This window comes from Ornithodoros turicata, chromosome 1 (genome assembly GCF_037126465.1).
Source record: "Ornithodoros turicata isolate Travis chromosome 1, ASM3712646v1, whole genome shotgun sequence".
Lineage (NCBI taxonomy): Eukaryota > Metazoa > Arthropoda > Arachnida > Ixodida > Argasidae > Ornithodoros > Ornithodoros turicata.
This window is the reverse complement of record NC_088201.1, coordinates 218244486-218267091: the sequence shown is the minus strand read 5'-3', so window position 1 is coordinate 218267091 and position 22606 is coordinate 218244486. Positions and strand designations below refer to the sequence as shown.

The window sequence follows — 22606 nt, the reverse complement described above, 5'->3', positions numbered from 1 at the left end:
ACACCCTAATTCGGCACACTAACGTGATGATAAATCCCAGTTTCACTAGCCTTTATTTGACTAGTGAATCCACTTGTTTATTCAGATGTGAAAGTGAACGTGTGAGACTGTGTAAAGGTGGCTCATGATGAAGGGACGCAAGAACGGCAAGGGCGGACAGAGGACACCCTGTCCGCTCCCCTGACAGCGTAACGCTGTCATCTGTTCCTCCATGTAGTGCTTACGTTGATTCATCGTGTTAGCAAATCAACACCCTCTTCATCTACGCGTGCTGCTGTTACGTGTACGTTGCTACATACATACAGGTCGTGTAACGAAGTGGCTTTCTCTTATTCCTCAAAATTGGCCGCACCACACGAAAATTGGAGACCGCCCTGCTAACACTGTCAATCTTTTTTTTTCTTCTTTTTGCCACACATTACGCTCGTTTGCATAATGTCGTGTAACATTTAACTCAAAAGGTGGCCCACCAAAGGCAGTATTTTTCTTAATGCTTTCAGTAGCCCCTGATTATAACGCATTACTTTGTACTAAAATCCAGTATGTGTACACTCTCTAATATATGAATTATTAAATTATACTCAATAAGTATCCTCTGGAAGAAGGCGTAATCAATATTTTGACTGTCGTCATGCCTGGTTCCATAATCTATGTCCACGTGCAGGTAAAATCAAAAGGAAATGACAGTGAAGCCACACATGAAAAAAAAAAAAAAGAAAAACAAACGAACAGACAGTGTGTGTGCTTAGCACCGACAACCGCGTAGCTTACGCCATTTCACGGTAGTTCCCTCCCAAACACCTTTTCTCTTTGGCTCAGCCATTTCTCCAATAGCATTGCACGGTTCAGATATGCGGCACATGCGGTCGTTTCTGGGAATCCAATCAGATTCGTGCACGCTGGACACATTGTTTCCCCTCGCTCTCAGGTCCTGTCGTGATGCCATCACCGTACGTACAAAAGGCAGTCTCTCGTGAGTGTCGTACACGACCTGAGTGGCTGGTAGATCTGGTAAGCATGATTCACTATGTTTTCATCTGTTATCATACCATCTCAGCTCATCCTGGCTCCAGTCGCTACGCAGCCCACATACGTGAGGCCAACAACGGCAAGCCGGTCTTCGTCACCACCACCACCATTATATTTTCAGAATACGATATTTTCACATATATACACAGGACGTTTCAGTTAAATCCCTCGGCTAAATAATTCGCCAATAGTTTGCACCAATCGAAGAACATTATTCTTAAATAGTACCTGTCCGAAGCCACCTAGAAGCTGCGCACTGTGTGAATGAGCTGGAGGCGCTGATTATTTAAACAAAATTTCAAATGAGTTTCGTGAAAAGACATAACTTATTCTAAACTTAACTTCAAGCTTCTAAACTTCTAAAGCTGGGCCCCGTTGGCATTTGAATGGGTACTAGCCCTTTTGGACCTTCAATGAGCACGTTTTAGAGAAAAATTAGCCACTGTAGCGCGTCATTTGTTGCAGTAATTAATTGGTTTCTATTTACATATTTCTGTCCCGGCTGGTCGGGGCGACGCGCAAGAAAACGTAATTGATTCGTATAAGGACCTAATTCATTGGTGGTTAGGGCAGCGGAAGAGCGTCCTTTTGCGCTAACCATCTGCGACATGAATATCTAAACCGAAACTAACTGATTACTGCAAAAACATGACCACGCGGAGGTGGCGGCACCTATGACCGATGGAAAGAATTGACGACGAAAGATGAAAGTCACTGAAAAGGTTAGCCAGCTGTAGGGATCGAACCTACGTCTTCTGGATTACCGGTCCAGGGCTCTACCAATTGAGCTAAGCTAACACGCCTCTCCAGCAACTTTCGGGGTGCGTCATCTGAAGGGACGACAAACCAGCCACTCACTCTCACTCACCCTCCTTTCACTCTTACATTTCTTGCTCACTCATACACACATTCATACGACGGAAATCGACGCAAGCGGCACCTGTTGAACAAGAGAGAAACTGATGTTCTGAGGCTGGAACAACATAGAAGGGACAGATACACTTGAGGCTTTGTTTGTATCTGTCCCTTCTATGTTGTTCCAGCCTCAGAACATCAGCTTCTCTCCGGAAAGAATTGAACGGGTCGCTGTGGCATTCCGTCCGCTTAACTGCTTTGTTTAACTACTGTGCCATCTTGTTATTTCTTTCTTTCTTTCAGCTGTCAAGTCCCTTACGAACGAGGAATAAATCATCCTCCACTGTTAAAGGGTTAGCGACACTTCGTCTCAAGCTATTCCGTGTATAAATAAAATGCTATTCTGTAAAATGCAATTATTTGCATCGGCGTGATCCTGTATTCCGAGGCTGACAGCAAAGGGGGTAATAGACGCGTAGGGAACCGGCAGCGGGAATGCGAAACTGATGCGGCTCAGACGTCACCGCAGCCGTCTGCGCAGGTGAGGAACAGAGTGAGAGATCACGTGCTTACGACTACCAATGGGAATGGCCGCAGCTCTGATGTCAGAACTTGAGGAGTATGTTCAACGGATAAAATCTCGCCAAGTAGGCGACACATAGAAAAGTAACTGTTTTTTCCCTCAATACTCTAGTGTGCAACACAATGTGTGTACGATGCAATGAACCACATCTATCAAAGTGTCCAATGAGTTATTTGCCGCAGGGGCACGCTGTGAGTGACAGACCGCATGAAGCGTGTCGTAACAACGAAAACACTGTACTGATTTTGTGTGAATATTCAGTTTAGCGTGACAACGCCTGTTTGTATACTAAAAATCATAAAATATATCTATAAAATAATCACAACGGATGAATGGCATCACCACATCTCAAGTATTTTCGTCATATATCACCTTTAAATCGAAATGAAGAGTGCACGAAATATTGTTCGCGTTGGCTTGGAAGCTGTTAGATGGACAGTGATCCTGCTTTCACAGCCGAAAATGAAAGCTTGGGGTAGTTGGACGACAAACATGGCCTCGCAAGCACCGGCGAACCTCAAAACTAACACATCTGAATGAACGCAATAGCGGCGAGGGGGAAATATGAAATACCACTCGCACTTGGGTTGCAGGTTTCCTTTGTTCAATGCCGGCTTCGAATTTGTTCGGCAACACAGCTCAAACCGCCGTGTAACTTGTAGTTTCGACCTCTCGCAACGCACACTACGTCCGAACAGTTTCGCGAACCGGTAACGGCCTAAGTTGTTTCGGTTCAGTTCATGCTCGGTTTAACGCGAGAGAAAAAAAAATTCAACCATATATATTTGGTTCAGTTCAGTTCAGTTCTGGTTCAGCGAAAAACACGGGTTTTTCGCGGTTCTCGGTTGGGGTTCAGTTTGGGTTGCGATCCCTAGTTGAGACAACTAGGCGTGTTATGCCCGATGGGAGCTCTTGGTAGTCGAACATGCGTGTTCTGTCAATTTCCCCTGAATAGGGCCTCACACGTGTCTGGTTTTCAAACATTGCCGGGCACAGCAGGAGATGGTGCCACAACCGATAATAATTACCCATTGTTGCGAACAGGCGAATGTCCAAGTCTGCACTCTCCGCATACTTTCAGCTCCCGGGACAGATTTCGACGACAGTAGCTAATGAAGATCTGACCAGACACACTATGAAGCTTACTAATCACTGATTAAGTCAAAAAGAACACCAAAATAAGCACGCAGCGAATAATTGGTGCCGTTCGGAGACGCGAAGCCGAATATACCTGCTGCTCGCAATAAAAGTCGTCTCCGAACGCCTTGCTATGCGATCAATTTCTTGATGACGTGAGTTCGGCACGAAGTACATTTTTCTTTTTTTTTCTTTCAGCCTCTGATACAGACTTCTTTACCTCCTCAGACTAAACCTGTCTTGGAACTTTCGCGCATTGGAAGTAGACGCGTACGCTTGTTATAGATATCTAGTTATCTGATGCCCATGCCCATGAAGATGGAGGCATTGATACTTCCCTAATTCTCTATACGTCTACGCTTCCCATACGGACACGTAAAATGACATGAAGTGTTTATTTTGTTACTTGTTAGTGTCAATCGTGCGGCGGCACACGGAGACATTTAATGGCATTTGTATCAAGGACAGCTCTTGCATAATGAGGTGCCACAACTCATTCGCCGGTGAAATGCTTACTCTCGCTCCCATGGTCTGTGCGGGGTAACAGTTGTACTCTTGCATAAAACCGCTTTGTACTGTGCAGCACAAGATTTCATAATTTGAACTTGCACGAATATAGCTCTATGCAACAGGTGTAACACTTTTTGTTTTTTATTACGTGATAGTTGGCAATTAGCTTTTACCTAACCACGAAATTAAAGGGGTCGTAAACAGGCCACTAAACATTCCTGATATAATGATACCCCATGAAAGAACGCATATCATAATACCTAAATATAGATTTCGTTCAGCTCGAGCCAGCTCATTGACCCATATAACTGCTTTCAAAGATGAGTAACCAGCGAGCCTCTCTCCACCCCGCATACGTCACATGGATACGTAGCGTTTTGCCGTCCAATCGGGGGGCCGAGCTGCGCACATGACGTTTCAAATTACGAGCCAATAAACATATTTCGTTATCAGCTGTGAGTCGGATCGCTCAGTTTGTTTGTGTGAAACGACGTTTTGCGCTCTGTGGTTCCGAAATTAAACGTCATGACATCTCCAACATCTCCGGCTGGCGCAAACGTTAAAACTTCGACTGCTATCACATGACGCGATTCAAACCCGGGTTCCTGCCAGTCACGACGTGACATGGCCAGCACGCTATCCACTGTACCACGCGAGCTGGTGACGCAATGCCGCGTGGCTCAAACCAAAGTACAGCAGCACAGTTGTCGGAACCAGTCGAAGATGACGAAGATGTTCCATCGCGCACCTACCTAAGATTCTGGAACTGTAGTCCCGGATATTCATTCGCGCTCGTGGTGTGCTGCCTGTTACTGCCCAGAAAACGTAGTGCGCGTATGATACCTAAATTAAACGCATTTCTTTTTCAGTTTGAGGCTGTAGCTGTTGAGATTTTGAATAGAAGAGGATTGACGTTCATCTAGTCCAATTCCGCATTTGAAATAAAATCATTCGTGGAACACTCGATCGTAACTGGTGAGGAAAGTGCTACGTCAAAATGACGTAAAGTTAGAGCGCGGGGCGGAGCTAAAATGCGAAAGAGTGCAGTGAATATTCCATCTGTATACAAGCGCCTTTTGTTTTTTAGCGTTAGTAATTGCAAGGAGTTTTCACTGCATAAGTTGCAATAATATAACACAAAGAAATGTGCACCTTTTGTACCTGTTTACGGCCCCTTTAAGGCATAAGCTCATTCGTATATAAATACATTTTGAATTTCAGGATGTTGAAAGTGCGTTTGCGACCTGTTTAATAACTAAAACGGGCATACATTTTAGTCGAATACCGTGCAGGAGGCATTGACATCACGGGGCTTAACGTCATTCAATCAACTAATTCGAACAACTGAGGGCAAATAGTTTTTGTTTCTGCTTGTTTAACCATTTAAACCTTTTTAAGAGTTTCGGCTTGTTTAACGTCATTGCAAGCTGACGTGGTGCTCGACCATCGTGGATAGTGCCAATTGTGACCAAAATGGCGTCAGACGACAATGCCATTCGTTCTACCCGTGCGGCACAGATATTATAGGCCAATTCCGCTCGTCGTTTTTGAGCAGCTGAGTGGAGTGCGACGGTTTGGGTTCACTGTAGAAACGAACGAAGAGCGAACAGAACGCTCAATGAAAAGCGACTGCAGCTGTACAGTAGCACTTCAGAGCCCTACGCGGATGAGATTTCTGGCATCCGCACCCGACTCGCATCCACGCACACGTTATGCGCATCCGATCCGCACCGCAGCATACACAACAATTTACATCCGCATCCGATCCGCTGAGCAAAACGCATCATCCGCATCCGATCCGCAAAATCCGCACGTTTCGAAGGACGCGTAAAGACCGCAGGAAGCATATGTTGGTATAATTTAGGATGTCTCCATGCTGTCACGAAAGGACTCACAAAGACAATCAAAGGTAAACATTTCAACAAACGCGATATGGAGAAACTTCTGGAACGCGCGTGGAACGCTACCTCGTCGGTGCTCGCATGGTTCGAGACACAAGAATGCTTTCTCTTTCATCTTGGCCGTGCATGGTCGAAGGCGAACCCGAGCATGCGCTCGCTGTCGGCGCGCCATACAAATAAATTGCTCGTGGAAAAATCACAGCGCACAGGGAAATCCGCATCCGATCCGCTACCGATTCGCCGCCTTCGTATCCGCATCCGATCCGCATCCGACCTCGCGCCAGCCGCATCCGATCCGCACACCGCCAGAAAGTTCCAAATTTTCATCCGAATCCGCAAGTATCTTGCGGATATCTGCGGATATCCGCTTCCATCCGCGGATAGTGCAGGGCTCTGTAGCACTTGCTGTTGTTCAATATGCATGCTGTTCGATATGCCGCTTGCGTCACCACGTCGTATGAACGAGCGTGCGGGTGAGAAAACCATGTAAGAGTGAACTGAGTGAGGTTGTGTATGTGATTGTCCCTGCAAAAACAACGCACCCTTGGATGTCACTGGGGAGGCGTGTTAGCTTACCTCAATTGGGTAAGAGCCTTGGACAGTAATCCTGAAGATGTGGGTTCGAGTCCTACAGCTGGCTAACCTTTTACGTCACTTCCTTCTTTCTTCTTTCATCCTTCTTTCAGCACATTCAAGCTAGTGTAAGATTTTGTGAGCTGCCACCAGGAGTGGAATTCGCAGTATATAACGAACCGTGCGCGGGGCTACTGAGCAGATGGCCGGCCTTATCCGACCTTCATACTGCGAATCTCCAGCTCTTCTCTAAAACTTATCTCTTGAACCTCCTTGCAGGAGCTCATCAGTACACTCTACACGCAGTCATGGAGATCGCCTTTCCCATTCTGTTCCTGACTGTCGCATGTGAGTGTCTCTTTCACTGTTTCCATGTAGCTACGGGGTGCTTTTTTACAAGTGCTTTGTTAAAGCTTCGACAGCAGCAGTGATGCCATTTTTTTAGACAGGTTATGCCGCTCTGATATCTTGTAGGAGCGCATAATACTGGCATAATTATCTAAAATTCACCGATAAACTTTCTAATTAAATGTTTTCGGGAAAATACGAGACAGCAAAATTGGAGGCAATTGTTTTTTGAGTCCGCTCTCCTGTTTGAAAATCCTGACACGGGTACGTTCTTTTAGATATATGTCGCCAAATGTTGAAATGCAAATGAGCCGAAACCAGAACTACGCACTTCCTGAGCAACATAAACTACATAAATTTCGGCTTATCTGCGTCGGTAAGCGATCTATCTGGCAAACACATCAGCGTTTATTCCAGTGAGCTTGATCGCTACAAAAGACGTAGCCCCTCTGACGCGTACGCCCTTTCCCTCTTCTTGCGCTCGCGTGGTTTCAGTTTCGGCTCATTTGCACAGTAACATTTAGCGCTGTAGATTTCAAAATATCTGCTCGTCTAAGAATATAAAAAAAGTGGGTGCACTTAAATGATGACTGGCTCTAATTCTGCAATCCCGCATTTTCCCGAAGAGATCTAATTGAGAGTGAATTGATGAATTATAGGTACCTAATCGTCCAGTTGTTACAAACATTTTCCCACAGGGTATCCGCGAGGCCACATAACCCACCTGCGAGATCGCATGTAGGTAGCTCTCATAGACCTTGTCGCGTTACTCCCAAACCACCTGTTTCCGTGCGCTCCTTAAGGCGGGGTCCCATAGCCTCGATTTGTGCAGCAGCATCAGAGCAACAGCAGCGGAGTAGCAGAGCTGCAGCGACACGAGCGGTCCCATAGCTTTGGACGAGAGCAGCAGCGCTGCCGAGCTGCAGAAATTCCCTGCTGCTCCCGTATCCGAATTTGTGGTTGCTGTGCTGCCCTGTTGCTCTGCAGCCTGAGCAGCCGGTCTCGCAAGCCAATCTGGAGGTCGGTTGGTATTGTTTTCATTCGACGGTGTTTAGGGTTAGCAGGGCTGAGAGTGACGGCAGAAGGTTTGTGTCTGGTTGTTCTGTGATTTGTTTCTGAATACCTGGACACGCTTGTGATTGCCACTAGTTTGAAGCGAGTGTTCAATCATCGGGACTGCGTGAAGTGCGCTTTCAGAACATACTTCAGTTCATGAAAGTTTCAGTTCACTTTCATCTTTCATCATAATTCAGTTCATAAAGTTCAATAAAGTGTTCGACCGAACCTAGAGAGTAATTCATACGTGTGTACCAGAGTTGTAGCTAACATATTCGCTTGTTTTTTTCTGGAAAGTACTTCAAAACTTGTGACCTGGTAACGTACAAGCAAATTACGTTCACGTCCGTGCTGTGTGAAAACCATATCGACCACATTTCTTGTGAAGGTCGACGACTTGCGAGCTAGGTTGTTGTAAATGAAACTGACTATTGAAAAGGGTTCGATAGAGATAGACAATGTTCAGGCTACAAAATGGTTCGGTAGAGATAGACAATGAACTCGTTACCTTATGAAAACTGGCAGAAACTAGTGATGACGAGCAGAAGAGGCCTTTGTTTTCGTTAGACAGCTTTATTTCACTAACAGCAACGTACGCATTTGACGGTCACAATAAATCATAGTAACGAGGCGATATTAATACGACAAAATCCTGTAGAAGAGTCTCCGTACAACCGCAGCAGATACTACACAGCAGTGCGAAAGGTCGAACCTACGTTGAATGTCACGATACTTCCTACATATCAACGAAGAGCCAATTTGATAATATGAGGCTCGGACCACCCCCACAATCATTTCGCAGTCCACTTGTGAGCTACAGATCCATAATATATCGCACTCATATCAGCCTTTCACCTAGAATTGCATTTCTACGGGTGTGCAGTAAAAGGCTTAGCTACTCCGTACGCCTTCGGAAAGTTCGAAACGTAAACAATGCCATAGTTGCCAACACGTTTTGGACCTCCTACGTCGCTGCTGCCGCTAATTCAAAACGAAGCTATGGGACGCCTCTAGCAGCAAAGCCGCCGCAGCAGAAAACTGCTCTGCTGGCATGTTGCCGTGTTGCTGCTGCAGCTGCTCACATAAAGCTATGGGACCCGGCCCTTAGCCTCGTTCCCAGCAACGGCACAATTGAGGTGGTCTGCAAATATCGTCCTGCTTCCGTCGGGATGAATGCCGGTGACCGCCGCATTTAATGAGTATGACTGACGAGACCATCAACATTCCATATGGCCAGTCATCCAGGCAGCGTATGAATATCTTTAATATCCAGGAAGAAGGACATCGCTTGCTTCCGCGTGCGATATGCACAGTTTTCCACGTGAAGAGTACTGCAATTGCGATGTTGTTTCCATAACGGTTCCCGTGTGGGGAAAATGAACCAACACAAAATGAACACTAACAACAGGAAAATTACGAGCACACATGCACACACAAGAAAATGAAGAAAGTCGGATAACTGCAGCCAACACGCGCACAGTTCCTGTGACTGCCACGAGGTGCCACTGTACTTACGGTGCCGATTTGTTGTTTCGCGTTTTTGTGTATGGTAATATTTCAAATATTTTGTAAATAATGAAAAACATCTTATACAACGTCAACCAGTTACTGTTACATCGTGCAGGTGCACTCCTTGGTGCTTTGGCCTATCCAAAAGTGGCTCAAGGAGGAGGAGGTATGTATACTTACAGAAGATATACACATTTTGCAAGATTTGTTTATGTGCGCATATCTTGCCCGTTGCTTCAGTATATGCGCAAGATATACCATAAGAATGTGCGTAAGAGAAAGGCTTTCGCACTTGAAATTTGTATTTTTGCAAGACGTCCTCTGGGTGCATGTGTTTTCGAGCTCACATTGGATGGCAGAAACGCAAAGAATTACACCTACTTTCACCAGGCGTAAAGTAATGAGTAAACCTTCACCGTGTATTTTCAGGTATTTCAGGCATTATATATAATTTATTGTTATTATTATTTATTTAAATGAAGTACATATATGTGACGTATGAAGACGAGCAGAAGAAGGTTGTTGGTTGTCCATGCTTTACAGGCTTCCGTATGTCACATATTTCCTTTTATAAGAAACCCATAACACCAGCGTGGATGTCGTTTTTGCAGTTGAGTCACACGACTAGGCGGACGTCCTGTAGAAGAGAATGTTACTACGTGAATAATTACACAAAAAACATTAATGAACAGTTTAATTAGGGCCTTTCGTGCAAACGTGAGACTGCAGAATGGGAGAGGATCATTGTAGAAACCATTCTTTTTATTTATAATCCTGAAAGAGCACGTGCGTTGAAAAAAAAATCGTTGCAAAGTTTTTATGAGCGAAATGAAAAAATAAAGGAGGTCGTCAGGAACCCACGACATTCGCGACCACCGGCGTATACACCACTAACTAGGGGTAGAAGGTATCGCATTGGTTTTCCGCACGGGAGCCGCTGTTCGGTGTCCACGACTGGGCAGATCGTGTCACGTGGTTTTTCATTCCAAGATCTCTCGGTGTGCGCCGTCCATGTTGAGCCCCCTCAATCCAAAACCGGTTACCTGAATAGCGAGCTGGCTCGACTGTACGCTGTTCTCCAGCGGAGAAGGGCGTCGCATTGCTAGGCGTTCCAGCCACACAGGACTCAAGATGGCGGGCGCGCTCCCCGACGTGGCTCAGGGTCCCTACAGAGCTCCCTATTTGGTAACTCTAATGTGTGCCAGAAACACAGGCGTGGCATCCAATGTATTGCTCCGTAGACGAAAGCGTGCTGGGCGGACGCAATGCATCCTGGACAGGTCCTGGTCGCACGTAACAGCAAACGTCAAGGCACAAGTGACCTTAAAGATGGCGGCGCCCGTGATCGGCGGCCAAACCGTTTGTAAACAATGCGGTTGTTGTTTCTGGACGACGTTTTGGATGTTTTTCGATCACGGTAATTATTTTTATCCGATAATCTCGCAGTAAAACGCGCAATTTGACACATAAAGCCTCGTATTGTTGACAACTTCCAAAGATGTGATGACGACCGCGCGTTAAGACTTACCGAGCCGATGCGATGTACCAATGGGCTACCATGTTGCGGAAGAAGCACCGCATAGTTTACGCTGGCAAAATACGGTCATCTCTTGGTGTTATGACGGCGAAAATATGTCGGTAAGCGGCAAAACGACATGTAAACAAAGTCACATGACCTCAAAATGACGTTTTCTATGACGTGCGACCAGGACAAGATGGCAGTTTTGCCAAAAGCACCCGCTTGAGGGTAGTTACAAAAATGGCGGGTTTGTGTCACCCCTGTGGCCAGAAAGCGCTTGGTCTGATCAAACAGAGCAGCACCTACTCCAATCATATCCATCGCTCCAAAGCACGTGGCCCTCTTATGTGAAATGATCGTTGCCCTTCTTGCGTAGTTCTGGCTTCGGCTCATTTGTATAGCAACATTTGGCAGTTTATATTTTAAAGTACGTGCTCGTCAAAAGATGATGGGACGATGATATTTAAATAATGCCTAGCTCCAATCCCTCGTTCTCAATTTCCAAGAAAACATCTAATTAATAAGATTAAAAATAATTTTGGCTCGTAGTCGTTCAGTGCTTACATGCGCTCTCCGACAGGGCATCCACTTGGCCACATAACCCACCTGCATAAACGGCATCTTTCATAACTCTTGTATAAAAAAATCTATAGAAGATCAGAAAAATTAACGCCCTGCGTATCAAAATAAAGATAATCACGTATTTTGGGCAGGACGCAACTGCAATCATGAGCTGTGTGAGAAAGTAGACGCGACAAAAATGAGAGGATCCTTCTGATGCATCATCTTCGCGGTATTCTTTGAGAGCAGAACATGCTTCCACAAAGCATGGATAAGTATAAAAAGCACTCAGGAACATGGCAACGCCGTTTTTGACGATGCATTTTTACCATCCGCCTGAAACATCCCCAAATTGTTTCAACGCCTCACCGCTTTGGATATGATTACGTGAAATATATTACGTACGACTGGTGCCAGATTAGATGGGTGTTGGACCTTGTGACGCAATTCCAAAACCCCCGTCAAACAGAACTCCTGGACAGTTGCCTGTTTAGCGGGGATACACCACCCAGTGCACCAAGGAACACCAGGTTTTACTACCATGCCCCTTCCTGTTTCCAGCGTTCATGAACACGTGTATACAGGACACTGTACGCAATCCGCTTGCATAACACTCTTTTTTGTCTGTAGTACCCAAAGTGTAGTCGGAATACAGAGCCGTAGCGAGGGGGGTGCGAGAGGGGCAGCCTTTGCCTGAGAGGGCGGCGAAGGGCAGGCTGACAGATTGGTTGGAGAAGATAAAGCGGGAATAAAGGAAAAATTTGAATTGACAATCTCGGCAGCGCAAACAGGCGCTTCATTTCTTTGGCTTCTGACGGCACTAGGAGAAGGTGGGGGGCTTAGGATTTACAATGCCCTGGGCGCAAACTTGTCTCGCCACGGCTCTGTCGGAGTAACATTCTCCACGAAGTCACTAACACTCGTGACGGATGAATCCCGGACACAAAGAACGAAGAAGGCGACACCACACAAGTTTAAGAGACAAAGCAAAATTTTGTAATCACATTCCAAGATTTTGTTCAAGCTTAGTAAACTCCAAAGAGAGGAAGGACCTGCAATAGACGGAAGGCTAACGCAGGTTTCCCAGATTTTTAGTGTGATTAAAACATTTTCCTGTGCCTGAGAACTTATGTGGCGTTGTCGTCGTCTTCATTCCGTGCAGCGGGATATTCCTCCATCACCTCGCAAGTTAACCTGCGCCTTCTCACTTCTCCAGCTAAATTTCCTTGCGATCTTCTTACTTCACAAAATTCTTAGTGCAACCGAACGGCATTATCTGCATGCACTCCGGTACCTAATCTCATCCCCAATAAAGACGGCGCGTGGCGCTGACAACCTTGCGCTCAACCTGCTCGGCCTTTACGGTTAAGTGGCTTGGATGAACGCATGGAGCGCTAGAATATAGCTGTTCGCAGTTTGATTGGCTTCAGTGAAATGTGTTCACCTACTGAGCGCAAAGTCTCGGTCTCTGTCCTATTCCCTATTACTGATTTGAGAAAAACGGTTTCGGAGAAGTAGAAGGCTTTATGGCGCAAGTGGATAATATGTCGCGAAGGAGGATAAATACGGAGTCTCGTGCGCTGAGAGCAATGCGCACGCTCAAGATCCGTTAAGTGGATAAAATTATTCGACACACGGTGGCGACGTTCACGATCGAAGTTGCTTCACGACGCAAGCACCTCGCAATAATCTCATGCGCAATTACGAGTAATTACCACGTGTTTGGCAATGCTTAGTCTCGTGATGAATTGCATGTGTCTTAAATGCAGATATTTTGCCAAAGTGTACTGCTGACATCATTGTTAATCTGCTCACAATCTTACATTACTGTACAGAAGTTGTCGACATTTGCCAACTGCCGCCTGTCACGGGTGATTTCATATGTATGGGCTACGGAGAAATGTTCACCTTCAACTTTACCCAGCAAAAATGCGTCAAGTATATTTACGGTCTCTGTGGTGGTACAGCAAACTTGTTTGGTACGGAAGAGGAATGCAAGGCGAGATGTCCAGGTGGGTCATGTTGACGTGGACTCATTTATGTAGGTTGAAGTTTCTTAGTTTCATCTTGTGTGAGTCGTATTTACTCATTAAAGCAGGCTATATTTGAACGTGATGTAATTGGCGAGTTGCAGTTAGTGCTGTCATGCACGAGGAAGCCGCTGCGGGGAACGTTTCATCCATTTACTGCGCGTGAAAACTTGTTCGTGCGCATTCTATTGACCGTAAAAAGTGATAAATTAATAAGTAAAGGAAACAGTCATGGTTACAAGATCCTACTTAGGGCTGTAAGGCGTGGTTGTCACGCCGTGGTAATAAAAATATAAACGAACCACCTTGCTCGGACGCACAAGCTGCAAATTACGAACGTGCCAGAAAAATGTTTTCGCGAGTGTATTTTCAACGGTTAAATTTTTTTACGACATGCGACGGCTCGATGTCTTGATTCGTCATTTTATCTACGATGCATTGACGATTGAGTTGATGTAGTCACTTCTCTTCTTCTATACAGGGTGTTCAAACTTAAGCTTTCACTAGCACTTTATAAATAGGCGAACAAACGAAAATTGGTGCTACTTTTTCTGTTCCTTGAGTAAGAAACAGGTGCTACAGAATTAGCAGCACCTGTTTCTTACACAAGTAGCGTAAAGTTATCATCCGGTTTCCTGTCATCGTTGTGCTTGCGTAGCGCTCGTGAAAGCTTAAGTTTGAACACCCTGTATGTACAAGAGAGAGAAAGTGACTTTTCAGTTACTTTCATCTTTCACCCTGTATGTGTTTACGAAGGGCGCTTTCCGCCGTAATGCTGAATGCTGGTTGAAACGCGAAGGGGGTCAGGCGTCGTAGGCCTGCCTAACAGGTAGCTATGCTTGCTATGGTGCTGCCTAGGTAGCATTTTAACTTGAAGGTTACCTGGGTAAACCAATGGAACACTATAAGGGAGTGCAGTTGATGCACCTTGCCGGTGCTGACGAGGAATGCGATTGGCGAGGTTTAACCCAAGAGCGCTCTCCTCGTTTGTTCTCTTTTCACTGTCACTTTCGCTATTGATTGCTTTACAAAGCCGAACACGTATGCCAAAGCGACTTGGTATTGCCCTGTACAACAATTCCCCAAATTATTAGTCCCAATGTGTACACTTGAGCATGAGACGTAATCGTTTGCGACTTTCCGTGGGAATAAACCGGGTAGCACTAAAAAATGATTTGCACAAGATTGGTACGGTATGGTACGGCTCGCACAAAAGTTAACTTGAACACTGCTGCAGCCTGCAAGGCAGGAAGGATAGTTCCATCTCAAATCGAACATTGCGTGACATCTTGTGTCTCGGAAGAACTTGAAAAAATATATATGTTATAGTTACGGGTCAGTCATGAAAAGTAAACGGTTTTTGAAAATTCTGCGTCACACGGTTCGAGAGCTAGGAGAGGAGAAAGAAAATGCCTCTCAGCGGTCACCGTTGTCACGTGCTAGTTTGAAGGCCACTTGCAGCGGTGTTTCTTGGCGCAGGGTACTGATATTTTTTCTGACCACAGTAGACATGGTATTTAATGGGCCACTGCTTTTCTACGTTGCAGTGATTTTCGTTTATCCGCGGAAAAACTCCAAAGTTAAGCCGCAAGTGCAAAAGCACAAAATTCATGACCACGTTGTAGGTGATCTACGCAAGCGGTGAAGTTGAACCTTATACGGCTAGATTGTTTGTTTATAGGGCTATCGAATGGTACTCAACTCATCGGTGCATATTGCTCGCAACATCGGTTACGCTAGCTCGAATGAGACAACATCTCGAAAAATGGCAAATTTCCGAATGCTTTACCTCAAAAACCCCACTAAAAATCTGCCTCAAAATTTGATAGATTGTAGGTGAGTCCATTGACTGCACACAGACAATACATGGTAATTCGTATGTTATAGGTATTACCGTGGCGATTTTTTTACGAACCGACGTTACCGAGAAGAACGAGCGTGGACGCCGGGCCGTCAATGAGGCGGAAATCGAACGTACCGTATCGTAACGTACCCAATGTTACGTTACCGAATGTTGGCCTTGAATAAATAACACATTATTGTTGCTCCACGCTTTCCAAGCGCAGAGCGCACTCGGGCTCATCGGAAATTCTATAGCGACCGTACTGCAATTGTCAACCCTGTGCATACCTGTCGCGGTGCAAACCGCAAGTGCAATAAATATGTTAACACGTGAAAGAGGGTACTTTCACGGGCTCACAGCACATGAGGGCGTGCACTGAGTCCCACGAACAACGTGAACGCTACAGCACAATGCACTATCCTATTATTCTAGTTTGAAACAATGTTTTGGATGCAGAAATCGAGGATGACACGAAAGAGAGGAATTTGTTGACAGGAAAACGTTGATCTCGGTAATCCATTCGGAAGGTTTGATATCCGGGACATTCACAGCGGGGCGTCCACGTTTGTTCTCCCTCGGTGACGTTGGTTCGGAAACAAAATCGCCACGGTAATACCGATAAAATACGAATTTCCATTTTCTGTGTATGTGCAGTCAATGGACACACCTATAATATACCCAATTTTGCGGCAAATTTTTAGTGGGGTTTTTGACGTACAGCGTTCGGAAATTTGCCATTTTTCGAGATGTTGTCTCGTTCGACCCAGTGTTGCCAGTGTTACCAGCAATATGCAACGACGAGCTGAGTACCATTGGATAGCCCTAAAGACAAGCAATGTAGCGGTTAAGGGTCAACTTCATCGATTGTGTATCATCATCATCATCTTCATCATCTTCATATCTTCATCACCGACAATGTCCTCATGAATTCCGTGCTTTTGGATGCTACGACTCAACTTTGGAATTTTTTCCCGGATAAACGAAAATCACTGCAAAGTGGAAATTGCAGCGGCCCATTACATACCATGTCTACTGTGGTGAGAGAAAATATGAGTGCCCTGGGCCGAAAAACGCCGCTGCAGGAGACCTTCAAACTAGTACATGACAACGGTGACCTCTGAGAGGCATTTTCTTCCTCCTCTTGAGGCTACCGAAGTGGGTGACGTAGAATTTTTAAAAACCGTTTAGTTTTCATGGCTGAGCCGTATGTTTTTCTTTTTTTTCAAGTCCATCCGAGACACACGATTTCAGTCTTTCAGAGCCTCCACGGCAGCGCCTGCAGAATGCAATGTCTTCATAACAAGGCTCACCCCTCTAACTGTAACTGTAAATACATCACTGAAACACAATCCGCCATTATTTCTATTAAGCACCGCCAGGGCCCGCAGGCCAGAATGGCGTTCAAGTTAGCTCTGATGTGAGCTGTACATCTATATAACCTAGTGAGGAATAACACCAATAGACAACACGTGATTCGGCTCTTGAGCCGTGTTGAAATGCCGATTTCTCGGAGCATACAGCCTGCGGTACCCGAAATACACCATGAAGAATATACTGCTTCAAAATAAAACATTTAATAATAAACTGCTTCAAACGTAAACAGTGCAAAATAAATCGGGAAGAACAAGCCGGTTAAAATATCCGGTTAAATATCACCGACGAAGAATCCGCCATTAAAAATACACTGTTTCAAATCCCCCCATTATCCAGCTCGAAGGCGGATTAATTTTACCCTGCGTGGGGTTAGATCAGGTTATGTTATGTTAGTGTAGTTTGGTTTCGGTTAATTTGGGTTAGTTTAGGCTAGCTTGGCCTTGTGAGGTTCGTTCAAGTCACTTGCTTACAGTTTACATGCTTTGGGCGGTACGCGCATAAGACTGAGAGGACAGAGGTCAGAAAAAATATAGTGGGATAGGAATTGAAAAAAAAAGAAAAAGGAAACGAGTGTATACGAAGAACACGGTGTCCTCTCACTGCCGTTCAAAATGCACATTGTTGGTAAAGCATAGCTGCTGCAACACTTCGCTTTTTGGCTAAATTACTAGTGTACTAGGCTCTCGTCGTTAAAGGGACAATGACATTAAAAAAAAACACTCTATTTAAGCGATACCACTTTGATCGGAATCGGCTCCCAATCTACACGGATATTTTTTGTCGTCTCAAAAGTGCGCAGATATTAAATAAATGAATTTTTAAGATCAGTGCCGCTTCTCAACCCGAAGCTCCGGGGACGTGACGTCACACACTAAGGGGAGGAGTGAGAGCGCGGCGCTCAGAGGAGGAAAGACGCTGCCCATAGGCCCCATAACCCTATTGGAGATGCCCGCACTGCCGCGGCATTCCTTTCGTCAAGGTCGCGCCCCCATTGGTTCTTTGCGACTGACGTTTTCTCGTTTTTCCAGAGGGGGAGTTCCATAATCTTCTCAACATCCAGCGTTTGCTATTGTCATGTATTCCGTCGAATAACAGTCAAACCGCGCCACTATTTCGCGTGGGGTGGTCCAGGAACAATAAAATGACACCATAGCTTGGAAATCAACTCGGAAGGATGCGACCGCTCCTTTAAACACAGCCGTAGAGCCTGCGGAAAGTGCGCGCCACGAGAGTGAGGAAGGCCCCTTACCGTGTCAGGCTGCATCGAAACTGATGCGATGCGGCTTCGCAGAGGCCACAAAAGTGCGTAAAAGAAATGTTATTGCATTTCAAAAAGAAGGAAGGAGACATAGACGGCAGAAGACATTATCGGATTTGATCCTGCGTCATCTCAAGGATTCTCATGGAAGAGCTCTTTCCGCATCACATCATCCCTCCCACCTGTAATGGAATCGAAATCATTATTTTATGGATGTTTCTTCCGGGCGAGGCGTTCGTAAGAGCTCTTATATTTCATTTAGTGTCAAGTCGTCATTGTGAGATACATTAGCTCTGCAAAGCCGGATCTCTTTTCATAAAGCGAGATCATACGAGTGGGAATATAAATGCGGAGTATCTTTGAGTCTGGCAAGGATTCGGTGATGTCAAATACAACATATCACGCCGTCCGGTTTGGTTGGTTGGTCAACTGTACGCGCAGATCGACAGTTTCCCTCTCTCTCCTATCGCTCATGGAGCTACCTTATTTACCCTTACTCCGAGTAGGGGAGCGACACACAGGCTCACGCGCATGTGGTCTCCTCTATGAACCCACGCGGATAGCTATTCAGGCATACGAATACCCCCCCCCCCCCGCAATTGCTACCTTGTGAGTGGACAAACACTCCGTCACGTGATTTCTCGATACTTTAGCCACCTCCCTTCGGGGTACACCTGCCGTAGCGTATTGTTGAGCGGTCTGCCTGCTGGCGGGGCGGCCCTTACAAAACTGGCTATTGACCTTTTGTTTCCATTCTACAGAAGATAGTCAACAGAGAACACAGACATTCAGTAGACTTTCTATTAGCCTTGGGTTATATTGATTTTATGTTGACTTATGAAACTTTAAGTGTTGTTGACAATTATTCACAGGAAGGTAACAGGTCCTTCTGTAGACTCTCCATATACTTTACACAAATTTCCTGTGACCTTCATGTGTAAGTCTTGTTATATGTGATCTCAATTTCTCTGTTGACTTTGTTGTGACTCAGCTGTCAATGAGTCGGCGTCACCCACGAAACTACCTCCGTTCTTTTTTAAAAGGCTCGGCGACCCTTACGTGAGGCACTCGGTATATTCTTCTTAATCGAGGAAGATACATGATTTACTGAAGCCCGATTAACACCATCACCGTATGATGTGAATACTTTTTGTGGACCTTCTGTGTCTTAAGCGAAGTTGAATTTCCTCGTTGTATTGTTCACTCAATCGCAACAGGCATAAAATACACGAAATGAACTACTGCAAAACTATATATGTATCTATTTTATTCCGAAAATGCCTACCTTGAAAGTGGTATCCAGTGTCGACACAATTATACAAAACATCCCGCGCACACAGTAGCGAAGTATTCCACACGTACACATGTTTATGCCACACAGTGTCGCGTCGCACAATAGACAGTCATTGACCGGTTGCGGTCCGAGTTCTTCTGGCGACCCACGATAACGGTGGACTTCAAAATTCACTGAATTTCGGCGAAAGCGACGTCTCTGAAGTGCTAGAGAGAAATACGTGTCTGAATAGGGCGTTCAATCGCGAATTAGCAATGTTCAAACGCAAGTGAGTAAAACCGAGTAAAATAGTCATAGCAACAACAAATTTGGTTCACAATCAACACCGGCCACGAACTGATACTTGTACTTACCTGACGGGACACAAAACTGCAGCCGCCGCTCGACACATACAAAACCCTACAGCACAACAGCCATGGTATGAATGCAAGTGAAGCTTGATCACACACTTCTATCACACAGCTTACCCCTTACTACACAAAATGATATCCTCCTTTGTTCTTTCATGGCCTGCAAAAACGAGAATGAAATTAGCAGAATCAACACCGGCCACGAACTGATACTTGTACACTTACCTGACAGGACGCAAGACCGCAGCCGTTGCTCGAAACGAACAACAAAAACCTACAGCACAACAGTCATCGTATGAATATAAGTGAAGCTTGATGACACATGATACTTCTATCACACAGCTTACCCCTTACGACGCAAAATCATATCCTCCTTTGTTCTGTAATTGACGAGCGAACGCTGAAAGCCTGAGACAATTGAAACATGTTGCAACCGTTCCAACGACATTCCGATGATGCTAAGGCGATGACTCCTTCGTGATTAGGCGAGGGCGAGGCACGGAGGCGCAGAATCAAAATGTGCAGCAAACCTGTCGCATGCGCATAATCCTCATGTGGTCGTATCAGTTCGAAGTATATTGTGTACTGAACTGGAGTATAAATAATACGAGGAACCGTCTTCTCAAAGCCATCGAAAATGTATTTAGTGTTTTATATGTAGCTAAAAGGTGGCAAAGTGGCGTTCAAGCTGCTACATTTCATTATAAGTTCAGGTCCAAATGCCGCTTTGTTTAGAGAGCCGATAGCACGGACCTCTCCACGTCCCAGGAGTGGTGTACACCCCACACGGTTTTTCGCAACACACCCACAAATTGCTGATATTACCCATACAGCTTGTCTCCCAATGAATAGAGCCACAAGTATACCTCTATATACATATCCCCTCCCCCCCCCCCCATATGGGATGCTCGGTACCCCATTGAGGTTGACCTCTGTGGACATTACTGTCCGATAATGCAGTAATTAATATTACGGAATTCATCTATGTAGAAAAAAAAAACGGTTGAAATAAGTACTTGCTACATAGGCGCATAGAAAGTCCACAAACTGTCAACAACGACATCTATATACCTTGTCCACAAAAGGTACACATAAGGTAGTTCAAGAGATTGTCAAAATGATGTCAATAGCAATTCCTGTTGACTTGATCAACAAGAAGTCAAAGTCAACACGCTGTCAAGACTGGAAACAAGAAGTCCACAAGAAGACTGCACAAAGGAAAAATCTATGTTCATAAGGGGGGACGTTAGTTGGGCGACGCTGCATCATGGGCCGACTTCACAGGAAACTTCTGTGGGGTGCTTACGTTACAGCGTTTATAGAAGATTCAGAAAGGGATACCGATGACATAGGTGGATCACGCATCCTTGTCGGCCACATTTCACTCTCGTCTGAATGAAGTTGCTGATATTTGCATTTTTTATGCTCCTGAAAGGATCATGTCCTCCGTTTACGGGGGGGGAAAAGTGTGCGAGGTTGTCGTTAATTGGAGATATTTGGTCACAACGAACTCAATTCCTGTTGCAGGGAATGGTACAAGCGGAAAAGGGAAAGGAAGGAAAAAAGGCAAGAACGGTGAGTGTACATGGAAGTTGATAATGACTGTTAAGACCTCCATACACATGGAGCGGAGCCTGTGAGCTCGTCTTGTGTTGCTACGTCACATGCTTGTTGGCTTCGTTGTCATAGAGCTTGTCCACCAGCTTGCCTGCGTATATGTTATCCTATCATATGCAAATCACGGAGTTTTGTGTTCTGACTGTCGCTAAACTCTGCACTCATTTCTCCCTATTCATGTATAGCCGCCTTCAATGTAGTGCAGATGTACACGTCGCAGAATTGTACACGAAATACTAATCTATTTAGTCATTGAGTTCTGCTAATGGGTACCCAGCGTGAAGCTGTTGCAGTTCATTACGCATCTATGACTAGCGTCACTACTAGATGGTGTGGGATACTGTTCAGAAGTCTATTACGTGCCGTGCGTTCTCATACAACTCTTCAATATCATCAAGTGCAGAAAGCCTTAAAAGGCAAGAAAGTCAGTGTAATGGTGTTGATGGCATCGTTTCTTTGAGCTTGAGGTGATGGCAGGGACAGGAACAACAAACACAAGTAGACAGGGCTAGACTCAGTCTAGGAGTTTAGCTCTCACGTTTAGCTCTACGCGCAGTTCCCCAGTTTCCCTTTCTGCCTATCTCCCATGGAGCTACCTTATTTGTCCTTGCCCCAGGTAAGGGAGGGATACCTGAGGCCGATGCGCGCGTGGTCTCCCCTGTGCACCCATGCGGAGAGCAATGCCGGCCTACGACCCCCTAATTGTGTCCTTATGAGTGGCGTATCTATAGATTACCCTCTCTCCGGCGGACTTAAACTGTCGTAGCGTTTCGCTGAGTGGCCTTCTTCCTGTTCCTGGAGTGGACGTCACTTGGGGACACTTTATCATGAACCGATTTCACAGGGAACTTTCTGAAGGGTTTATGTGGCAACACTTATAGAAAATTCACAAAGGGAGTCCGAGGCAATACATGGATTACGCATTATTGTCGACCACATATCACTGTCGTGCGTATGACTGCTGATACTTGCATTTTTGCGCTCCTGGAATGATATCATAGCCTCTGCTTTGGGGGGGGGGGGGGTAGGAGTTCATCGTTAATTGGAGATATTTGGTCACAACCAATCCAATTTCTGTTGCAGGGGGTGGAGGAAAAAAGAAAAAAGGAAATAAAGAAGAACAGAAAGGTGAATGCCCATGGAAGTTGGTGTTCAATCTCCGTACACAGGTTAGAAACAGGGCAGAGGGAGGCCAGACCAGTCTAGAAGTCTAGCTCCGTCTGCTTCTGTTTTGTGCTCGGGTCCCTAACCCCCTCAAT

The 22606-nt window shown here is 45.5% G+C and overlaps 1 long non-coding RNA gene and 1 other non-coding gene across 2 annotated transcripts; one reads left to right on the top strand and one right to left on the bottom strand.

The window, feature by feature from the left end:
- Nucleotides 1-915: 915 nt before the first annotated feature.
- LOC135376661 (uncharacterized) lies at nucleotides 916-13588 on the top strand. The gene is made up of 4 exons (XR_010417790.1): nucleotides 916-1011; nucleotides 6868-6936; nucleotides 9617-9667; nucleotides 13417-13588. It is a non-coding gene; the product is annotated as an uncharacterized LOC135376661 (long non-coding RNA).
- On the bottom strand, nucleotides 1755-1827 carry Trnat-ggu (transfer RNA threonine (anticodon GGU)). Its single transcript has one exon. It is a non-coding gene; the product is annotated as a tRNA-Thr (tRNA).
- Nucleotides 13589-22606: the final 9018 nt, after the last annotated feature.